This window comes from Xenopus laevis, chromosome 9_10L, assembly GCF_017654675.1.
Source record: "Xenopus laevis strain J_2021 chromosome 9_10L, Xenopus_laevis_v10.1, whole genome shotgun sequence".
Classification (NCBI taxonomy): Eukaryota; Metazoa; Chordata; class Amphibia; order Anura; family Pipidae; genus Xenopus; species Xenopus laevis.
The window spans coordinates 88,713,433-88,725,604 of NC_054387.1; positions in this window are offsets into that span (position 1 = coordinate 88,713,433).

A 12,172-nucleotide genomic window follows, 5' to 3' on the forward strand; every position below is an offset into this window, starting at 1 on the left:
GTCAGTACAACAATCACTCGCATGAGCTCTTTATTCCTAGAAATTGAAGACCACAATTAGGAGATAAAAGCATCATTAAAAAAAGTTTATTTAGGATAAACTAACTGGATCTTTAAAACAGTGGTTTTCAGTTCAAGCCACTTTTGCAGGTCAAGGGCCCTTATTACTTCATAAAAAGATTATGATATGGGAATAGGTATAAATCATTCAGCCATGTCAATTCAGGTACAAAATTGTCTATTAATGTAATTCTCCCACCAAATCTCACCCTGACCTCTTTTCTGGGCATTCAGGTGCATCCAGGAGATTAAATGGGCATTCTTCCCAAATCCCATCCAAACTGGTCTTATTCTGTAGATTTTAAGTTCCCTGTCAGCCCAGTGCACTCTACTCCAGGTGTGCTCCTCTCTTGTTTGCTACACGTGTCATTACAACATGGGGTGCATAGTGATGATATGTCTTACATAATGAATGATGTGCGTAATCCAAATAAATCTTGATACTGCAGCAGGCAGTAGCTGGATATAGGGGTGTGGTCCCATGATAGCTGCCCTACATACAGGCCTCTGTTACTGGATGTCACTGGACTGGGAGAAACAGGCTTCTTTAAAAATACATTTGCTAAGTTACTGTTAATGCATTTTAGTTTTGTGCACTGGAAATATGCAAAAAAAAGTTTTGATTTCAGTAAAACTGTTGGACAGACAAATATATATAATAAATATTACTTCAGTGGCAATACCCTGCCAGCATAAATAATTGAAAAATATGGAAATTCACATACACAAGGCTTAGCTAGGGTTCACCAGATGTATAACAAGACTGTATAAAAAAGACACACACACACACTGTAACACAAAGGGTTATCGAAAGGGTTACAACTGTATATACAGTATATAATTACTTTTTCGCTCTCTGTCTTTTTAAATCTAAAATGATGAGAAGTGTTGATACTATTGGGTCTCCCTCATACCAAAAACTGCTGCCATGGAAACAAGTTTCTGTTCTAAGAAAATATTAATTTCTTATCCCAAAAAGATTATAACTACAAGCTAAACTATTAAGTAAAGGTGTACAGTGTCAAAAGGAAAAAAACATACAGTAAGTGGATGACTTGCAATATTATTTATTTAATTATTTAGATATTGTTTTAGAGGATTTCATATCTGGCTTGTAGTCAGCATTCCAGTTCAGCCCACAGGTATTAGTTGGGTTGAGGTCAGGGCTCTGTAGAGGTCAGTCAAGTTTTCACTCTCAGCATCAAACCCACCTTTCCCTTAACTGTTCAAGGATTGTCAGAAATGTAATTGTACACTGTAGGGTTAAGGTACATTGGTATATTGAGTGGGGCAAAGTACCAGAGAATCTCCTAGTGAGTCCTGGCCTGTCTCATGCCCACAACTAAAAGCACTTTATTCAATACAGAGCTGCACTGCATATAGATCAGTGGGTAGCACTTGAGTTAGAAATATAAATAACAGTTAATCAATAATACAATTGTTCCTAGTAAATACTACAGGACTATTCCAATCTCTCAATTTTGTTGCATGGGTGACACCTTGTGGTAGATTGTGGATATTTCAATTTTTAACCTGTCTGACACCCAGAAATAAAATTAGTGAAATGGGTTTCAAATTAAACATTGAAACCCAAGATATCCCTACCTGTTATAAACTTAATAAGTTAGAAGTTGGGGAGCACCATCCATCCGACCCAAAGGACGGTGTGCAGGGTCAGATAATAATTAATAATACAAAAAGGAGAAAAAGAAATGACCCCATGTCATTGCACCTTCCCATCCATATGTTGTAAAGACTCCAATGAAGTTAAGTTTTAAGAATCACCTCACTGGAGTCTTTACAACATATGGATGGGAAGGTGCATTGAGATGGCTCATTTCTTTTTCTCCTTTTTGTATTTTTTTCTGTTATAAACTTATTTACAGATCTCAGCTGTCAATTATATATTACATTCTCCTCCTCTATACCAATCACTTCCCATATTTGCCCTTCCTAACATCCTCACTGTGTGAAATCTCACATACCCTGAGCTTTGGCACATGCATCAACTCCTCACGTTTTTTTATGAACAAATAAATACAAATAAATAGTTGGGAGGCAAAACACCATTCATTTTAAAAGCTGCTTTTGTGGATGAATGAATTCTGCAATGATTCATGACTCCTGCTCACTGTTATTATTATTTTATCTATAAGTGCTGCCAATTATTGATTAATTGGAATCTGGACTAATAACTGCTGCTATTTGGGACTCATTACTATATATATATATATATATATATATATATATATATATATATATATATATATATAATTAGTGTGAGGATTAACTTTTTTATTACTATTTTTTTAATAGTATGAATTGATTAAGTTACATTTAATTATTTGGAATACTGTAGATCCCCAGTTTTAAATTTCCCAGGGGACAGTGTCAAAACCGCATAAATTCTGGGAATAAAATGTATTAGTATTTTTAGTAACATATGACCATGAAATAGGCTAAACATTTCTGCTGTTTCATTCAAGTGATGCCTTTGATACAGCGGTTAAACTAATGGAAGTGTGCAGCATACATGTGTTACGGTAGAGAATAATTGTCACAGAGAAGGGGAAGCACATGTCATTTGATGATATACCAAGTACTTATTCCCTTTTTTTGGTATGTTTTAGTCAATTGTAACACGTTTTAATCTATTGTTCTGAATACTGCATTTCCTAAGGTGGGACGGTACATTTACCAGGCTGCCTTTTTGGATGTTTGATTTTAACTGAGACATAACTGGAATTTAGGAATAGTTTTTTTCCACAGGGGATTACATTAAAATCCCCAGAGAACCTGTTATCCACTGAAATAGAGCAATGTTGTTTTTTCTTGGATCAAAAAAGAAATAAATGCGTATTATTTTCCCCCCGCTGTCTGAAAATAACAATGACAAATGCTTCAGCTTTTCTCTCATCTGCACACGTTTTTTAAACCTGCCTACACATATATGTAAGACATTATACAAAGAATACGGGAAATTAGAATTAGAAGTGAACTTCCTTCTATTAAAACAACTAATGAGATGCATTCTCATTTTCTTATCGTATTTGCAGATGGGGTTTCCGCTGGACAGGAACTCAAATGCGTTAGTAATAGCATATACCCCACCATCATAAGCTTTGCTTGTTGATCCACATCAAGTATTTCCATGGTTCCTTCAGGATCAAACACCATTTCACTATTCAGCAGTTTATTTATCTCCTTAGTGAGGTACAGTGGTGTTTTATCTCAGCACTGTCTGCAATCTGCCCATGATGCATTTTAAAGCAGCTTGTCAACCAATGGCTCTCTACTTTGTCAAAATGAATCTGAACTGATGGTCCTTTAACTGACTGAAATCCAATTTGGGAAAGGAGGCAACTCTGAAGCCCCTCTGCCTCAAACTGGATTTTTAGTAAGGACAGAGCTGCATCAATGATTTTGTCATCAAGAAATTCACTCCCTCGCAGGGTCATTTTATGCTTCTTCATCAGGTTGAGTTCAGGGATCCAGTCATCAGTCCCATTTCTAAAGGGCTGGCCTGTAACTTAAATACACGCACAGGAATCATCTGAGAATTCATTTTCTTCATCCGAGTAGAATCTGGTGTGTGATTTGAATCCATCTTCTAACTTTCCTATATTTTTCTTTTCCTCTGCCTGTCTATTATATTTTCTACCTTTCCTTGTCTCCTTTTTGTCCCCTCTCTCATGTAAACAGTCAGTGAAGGGCATTATTTCATGTTCCTCATGAAGTCAGGTTTTGTTTTCCATCTCTCTATTCTGCAAGTGGGTACCTCACTTATCTCATCTTCATGTAAGTATTCATATAAAGGTCTGTATAAGCCACTGAAGACATTTTGTGTTTTTTCTATTTCTGCTTTGATAGTGAAGGGTTTTTCTTTCAGTTCCACCTTGGTGGCCCGTTTCTTACTTTTATTCCATTTCCTTTTCACCTTTTTAGTCTTTTCCTAGATAGTGAAGGTTTCACTTTTCTCTTCCACTATTTTACATGGAGTGGAATCATTGCTTATCTCTTCTTCTGTTTTGCAAGAGACCTAATTTTTCACTTTGCTGTTAATTGATAGAGTCTTTTCTTTTTCTGCTCCGCTATAGTATTGTTTTCTTTCCATTTTTTCGGTATTTTCCTCCTTTATGCTGACAGTGGGTTTTTCTTTCAGTTCCACCTTGGTGGCCTGTTTGTTATTTGTAATTTCTTTTTTTCATTCTACTGCGCATGCGTCTGCCCCGGTAAATTTGAAGAAAGAAGAAGACGGTAGAGGATTGATCCGTGGTGCTCGCTGGAATGACCCTGGGCAGGTGCAGTTTTCTGCTGATAGGAGCACCGGCCCGGGGTTTCAGGTAAGTAAATACAATAACTTGGGGGTGCATAACATTTGGCACGCCCAAGTGCAAGACGACTTTCCTTCTCCTTTAAAGGATAGTTAATATTATAGTTGTAGTATAGATAGTATATTCTAAACATTACCATTAGCTGATGTTACTTATGAAACTGCTCTTACTGCTATAAAGAACTTTTTCGTGCCAAGAGTAAATGTGGTTGCTGAAATATATAAATTCTGCCAACGTGGACAACATAATGGCGAATCCACAGAACAATTTGTAGCAGCTTTGAGAGAGTTGGTTGTTACCTGTGAGTTTGGGAATCTAACAGATGAAATGCTAAGAGACCAAATAGTGGAAACAAACAAACTCACATCGCATTAGAGAGAGACTGCTCCTAGAGCAGGATTTAACCCTTGCAAAGGCTATTACAGTTTCTAGCCAAATTGAAACAGCAGTAGCAAAGGCTAAAACTCTCAGTCAGGGAACTGATGGGAATGTACAGATTATGAATTCAACACTGTAGCCTAATAATGCACAGTCAGAGACAAAATACAGTGCTAAGGAAAGGGATTCACTGCAAAACCGTGCAGCAAATACAAATAGAAAATACTGCTTTCGCTGTGGTTCAACATAACACACTGCAAATCATGTTACATGTCCTGCAAAAGCTAAACGGTGCCGCAAATGCACAAAAGTAGGACATTTTGCTAAGATCTGCCGTAGTTCTGCTAAAGATGTTCACGAAGTCACTACTACAAATGTCACAGTATTAAGTTTGGATAAAGCTGGTACATTTATTCCAGACAAGTTTATATGCACTGTCAGTGTCAGTACTGCTTCTGCTGACAAGGGACACTCCATTAACCTGATGCTTGATACAGGTTCAGCTGTTTCTATACTACCAAAGGATATTTACTTGAAATACTTTGCAAAAGATCCACTTGTTGCACCTGCCCTGAAACTGGTCAGGTACTTAAAGGATCCAATCCCTGTGCTTGGTTGCTTGACAGTGACTTTACAATTTGAATCAAATACTGCAAAATGTGACTTTTACATTGTGAATAAGGGTACTGCTATACTTGGAAGGGATCTCTTTGCTGCATTAAACCTACAATTAGTTGATGGTCTCATTACTACAGCACCAGTGCCTGCCACACAGCCAGTGTCTAAAGTTTCACCACAAAGCAACACTTCACTGGGTTGCACAAAGAAATTTGTACACAAAGTTAAAATGGATGCAGATGTGGTAACTGTGATTCATTCTTGTGTTACTTGTCAGAATTGTGACAAAAAAGTTATCACACATACACCACCACTTCAGCCAGTACCATTCCCTGATTCAGCATGGGAAACATTTGCTATTGATATTGTCGGTCCTTTTACAGATGCTCCTATAGACTGTAGATTTGCTATAACCTTGATGGACTATTACAGTAAATGGCCTGAAATTGCAATTGTTTCTCATATAACAACAGCTACAGTAATACCATTTCTATCTACAGTCTTCAGCAGAGAAGGTAATCCAAAGGAGTTAATATGAGACAACGGACCATAGTTTGTCTCATCTGAGTTTGAATCCTTTCTGAAAGAGAAAGGAAAATTGTGCAAAGTAAATTTTTAGTGTATTACCCACAAGCAAATGGAGAAATCAAGTACTACAGACAGCAAATCTTACTGGGAAATCTTGGAAAGTATTTACAACAGAGTTTCTACATAACTACAGAGCAATGTGCCATGCAACAACTCAATCATCTCCAGCTGAATTATTACATGGCGCAATAATTTGCAGACATCAAACTTCCACAAAATACTGTGCCTACAAAATCATCTACTGCTGACATTGTAAACCGTGAACAAGCCAAATGTAAGGCTTATACTGACAGAAAACGTGGTGCCAGAGAAGTACATATTCAGCCTGGATCTTTAGTCAGAATTAAGAAACCAGGAATACTGAAACAAGGACAATCTAAATATACTACACCACTTGAAGTGAGACGCCAGCGAGGACCATACACATATGAACTGTCTGATGGACGCATATGGAATGCAAGTCGTCTTGCTCCTGTTAGATAAGACTTTGGAGAAGCTCCATTTGATGAAGGACATTTTCCTACTCCTGATGTCAACTGCAATAGGCCTGAAGAAAGTGAACCTATAAGGCATACTGAGAGAATCAGAAAACTACCTGCATGGACCAAGGACTTTGTGATGTGAAGAATGTATAATATTGTTTTAAAATGCATTCTGTTTAATTGTTGCTGTTTATTATAGTTGTCCAAATGCCTTCCTACTTTCACCTACTATCAGATGTCACTGTGTTCAAGACTTATTCTGTGCATACTTTCTATACAGCTTGTGGTGTTAGAGTTGCTTACTGTTGTGTACTGGCTGCATGAGCCTGCTAATGAAGCACTGTTATACTCTACTCATCCTTGGCTACCAAAACATAACAGGATGCTTTGTACAGTGCACATGCAAGCATTGGGAAAAGTGCAGGTCCTTGGGCTTTATTCTGGAATGTTGTGTTGGAGTGATTTATGTGAAACTGAGAACCAGGTTCCCCTTACCCCTGATGCTGAGGCCCCCTCACCTGTGCTTCTGAGGCCCCCTGTTGCACACCTCTCCCCACCATTGTGCATACCTTTTTTATCACCATCACATTCCAGAGAATCACAGTCGGGTCCACAGGGATTTTTCCCGGTGTCCTGAAGGGCCAGTCTGACCCTATTGGAAGGCAAGGACCTTTGCCCACAGGCTTCAACTTAGAGTTGTCCCGCATTTTTAACTCAAATCTGTATCATTCACACAAAGATATAGTAATTGATATCTGGTTGTGTCTGATGAACATACTGGCATCCATGAGGCAGTTCATTGGAGCTGATTTATCAAAAACCGAGTTGGCATTATTTTTCTTAATTTGAGAAAAATGCAGACGTAAAACACGTATTTTCTGAAACCTTCAATAGTTGGAATTTATTATAGTATAAAAACTTTAAAAGTGCTGTGGGATTGTACGGTGTTGTTGAAATTCAAGTCCAACCACTTGGCCTGGCGCATGTTCAGCTTTTTCAGCATGTTCATCGATGTGATTATTCTTAGGCAGTGGTGGAACTACCGGGGGAGTAATTGTACCAGGGCCCACGCCCCCTGCGAGCCCCCCAGCAGTTTGCACTTAACTGGGGGGTGGGCGGACTCCGGCTGCACGGTCTGCACCCGGGCCCGTCACTCCATAATTACGTTACTGCTCTTAGAGGGTTATTTATTAAAGGTTTAATTGTGTTTTCTTGAAACATCTAGTTTTTCAAAGATAGTTTCACTTAAAACTCTTTTTTTACATGAAGTTGAGGTTTTCAGGGTTTTTTAGCCTATAAACTCGGCAAATTCGAGGTATTCGAGTTTTTTCCCCAAATGCATTCAATAACGTTTTTTACATTCAGATTTTTTCATAAATAAGCAAACATTCGATTGTGAGTTTATTCTTGGTAGAGAAAAACTCTTTGACAAATAACCCCCTTGATGTGTGAGATTCTAAGTGCTTCCAATTCTGACACCTATGGGTTTTTTTTTGGTGGGAGTTGTAGCAAGCAGGCCTGGATTTTTGACAAAGCCAAATCCAACCCTGGTAGCAAGTAGAGAAAACATTGAATTACTTAATTTTGGTCAAATATTGGGAGAGGAGGTTCTGATGGCAGCAGGTATGTCTGGCAACCACAATGGAAATTTATTTTTCTTTATTCCTTGACAAAAGTAGAAGCTGTGATTAGCTGGTGCCCATGGCCTGCTGTGCCCTGCATTGAACTGTGGGTTGTGTTAAGAATATCATGACTGTCTAGTGAAAAGGGGACAGTTTGGTGTCATAGTTACAGTACTGGGCAACCGTCAGACATGATGGGATAATTGCATTGTACCATGGAGGATCATGGGAATTGTAGCCCAATCATTTCTTGAAATAGACATTTTCATGTAATACAGTGTTAACTACTGTCATTCTCCAGGAATTAAAATAACATATGAGCCTTACTACATATATCCATGAGTTACATTTTGGATTTTCAGAAGAAGAAGAGAGCACAAAAATCATTGAGGTTTGACCCCTGCTGATAACACTTTGACAGCAGAAACACCTGGAATTGTTTATTTGCGGCTGTCATATTGGCCCAGTGATATGCACTGGAAACTGACCCAATGTTCAAGATATTAGCTTGAGAAATAGCAAGGGTGCTGGTATATTTGAAGAAAATGTATTTTTAATATATTATACTGTTTAATTCAGATGGCAGATAGGACACAATGCGATTAAAGATCCTGATGTGTCATACAGGTATGGGATCAATTAATCAGAAACCTATTAACCAAAAAAGCTCTGAATTATGGGAAGGCCATCTCCCATAGACTCCATTTTAATCAAATAATTTACATTTTTATAAATGATTTCCTTCTTCTCTGTAATAATAAAATAATACATTGTACGATGCTGACTAGGATTTAATTCATCCTTACTGGGGCAAAACAATTCAATTTATTTAAATAATGTTAAAATGATTTTTTTTAGCAGACTTAAGGTCCAGAAAACCCCTTGAGCATTCTAGATAACAGGTCCCATACCTGTATTCTAAATCATGATTTGTTGAAAACTTTCCCCATCTGTCCAGCAGGGGTCACTAGAGGGTTAGCTATGAATAAATAGCATCCAAAGAAAAAGACGTTCAAGAACCTAAACTGAAAATCCGCTCAGAGGAGGATGAGGACACAATATTAAAACAGTGGAGTCTATTTATCGTAGTGTGAAACTCCAGTTAAAAGTAGAGGGAAATTTCACTACTTTAGTTGCACAGGAATAATACTAGTATAGTTATCAAAAGATGTAAGCATATTTAAAAAAACGATAAAACCTTTGGTGACTAGGTATCTAAATCATCTATAGTGGGACAAATAGAATTGTCCACAAATAAACTGATAGGAGAGAAACATTCCTTTGTTAACACTGCAGTCAATGCAATGCATTATTAGGAGTGATTTGTGTATGCATCCCAGTAAAGGGATGAGGATTCCAATCAAAGGGACAAAGGGACTCATTAACAATCTTTAGGGCCCAGAGCACTTGAGACTGGGATTGTTGGTGCTCTGCAGAGCCAGATTAAAGGAGTGGTCTACCTTTATGTTAACTTTTAGTATGTTATAGAAAAAACAATTCTTAGCAGCTTTTCATTTGGTCTTCAATATTTATTATATTTTTTTTTTAATTATTTGCCTGCTTCTGAAATGCTCTGTAAAGCTACAAATGTATTGGTATTGCTATTCAATCCCTCTCCTATTCATATTCCAGTTTCTTATTTAAATCACTGCATGGTTGCTAGGGTAAATTGGATCCTAGCAACCAGATTACTGACATTGCAACTGGAGAGCTGGTGAATAAAAAGCTAAATAACTGAAAAAACAAAATAACAAAACAACTGTCTCTCTGCAGCATACTTAAAGTTAATATAAAGGTGAGCAACCCAATTGAATCCAGTATAAGGTTGCTTTTAGGTGCAATGGAGTCTTTAACTTTATGTACAGGGATGGGATCCATTATCTGGAAACCCATTATCCATAAAGCTCTGAATTACGGGAAGGCCATCTCCCATAGACTCCATTTTATCCAAATAATCCAAATTTTTCAAAAATTATTTCCCTCTTCTCTGTAATAATAAAACAGTACTTTGTACTTGATCCAAACTCAGATATAATTAATCCTTATTGGAAGCCTTTTTGGGTTATTTATTGTTTACATAGTTTTCTAGTAGACTTAAGGTATGAAGATTCAAATTACAGAAAGATCTGACCGAAGAACCCAAGTTGGGGCTCCTCTGTGTTTTTTGTGTGCCATGACCTCTAGTGGGCAGGTGTTCTACTCAAGTTGCAGGGGTCGAACTTCTATTGAGAATCTTCTACCCTGTTTTGGATGCCTGTTTGAATGAACAGTCCATTGAAGGAGGACAAAGAGCTCACAAAAAGTTGGGAAAAGTGAGGAAAAACAGAATGATTTGGGCCTATTTTTTTAACTTTGCATGTTGTTTCATCTTACATAACTGAAGTCACTAAACTTCAACCCTTCTAATATAAAGGCGTATATCAGGCATGTATTTAAAATGCTCATGGAGATTACTGAATGAAGGACAAACCAATAGGCAAGTGACATTAAGAATAACTGCGTAAAAGCAGAACCTGAACTAGAAGTTGCTGAAAAATGAGACTGAGGACTAACAAAAATCAGAGACTTATCTTGGGAAACATTACCATGGATATAGATATTCAGTTTAACAAATCTGTTGGCAAGTCCTGGAAACTGTACATCTGCAGCAAGGGAAAAAGTTTAAAAAACAGTTATTACTAAGGGAATCAAACCAGAGTTAGAAATGAGATATTTTGCAACCTAAGGGATTCCATGAAATTTGGAAATTAAGTTGCTTTTTCTAACATTTATTTTATTCTTTTCTTTTACATGGAATGGGAGTAGAATAATGTAATGTAATGATTTTGGGAGCCATGTGCATTGTGCAAAGTGCAATTTTGCCATCTTTCTTACCTGCAATGCAGCATTTCCCCTTTAATTGCATTTTAATTGTGGTTGTGAATGGGCGAAGCACCATATGCAGTTGCTACCAATGCATAAAACTTGCGCAGTTACGCTTACACCATGATATGAATCAGATGCTTTTGTACTGAAATTCTTTGGTGCCTGGATTTTATCACTTTTTGGCTCCCTGCAGTCTGTGCCTGATTCTTTTCACGCAAGTGTGCTGCGTCTATTGATGCAGGCCGCTTTGGAAACCCTGGAGCTACCACAACCTTTGGAGTTGACTATTGACACAGGGTTCCCCCCCCAAGAGCCCTGGCCAAACCATGAACAATCTCCAGATTACCTGCAGGCATGTAAACTTAGACTCACCCTTCAGATGTTACCACTCTGGATTCCAATGGTGGGGACCTTTACACTACTTTAGTCAATACTTGAAATTGCTTAGACTTGTGCGTGACTGATTGTTCTTGTGTTGTTTCCATAGACAGTTTAGAACATGACAGAGGCAATTTTAAAAAGGGTGTCTAGATACTTTTGACCCTATTCTGCAGCTGCAGAACAGGGATCCCCAACCTTTTGAACCCATGAGCAACATCTAGAAGAAAAAAGTGATGGGGAGCAACACAAACATGAAAAATGTTCTTGGTGTGCCAAATAAGTTCTGTGATTGGCCATTTGGTAGACCTTATGTGGATTGTCAACCTACATTGATGCTCTGTTTGGCAGTACATCTGGTTTTTATACAACCAAAACTTGTCTCCAAGCCAGAAATTGAAAAATAAGCTCCTGCTTTGAGGCCACTGAGAGCAACATCCAAGGGGTTGGAGAGCAACATGTTGCTCACAAGCTACTGGTTGGGGATCACTGCTGTAGAGTATATACTCCTAAATGGTATTGAACTAAAGTGAAACCCCATTGAATCATAGAAGGTGAGAGTAAGAAGAAGTGTAGAAGAAGATGTTTGCCTCCTGACAATTTCAGCTGATTGCCGCTACTTTTACCACACACATTGTATACACTGGCATAGTTATGCTGGGCTGAAACATTATTATTGTTGGCAGATCATGTGGGCCTTATTTGCTGTCCCTTCTATATAACAGAAAACCGTGGAACATACTGTATCTATGAACAATGTTGGTTTAACTCGCCTGATTTCCCTCCAAGCATGGTTAATTAGCATGATTTTATTAAAGCTGTGGCTAGTCCTGCAAACTATGTGAAGT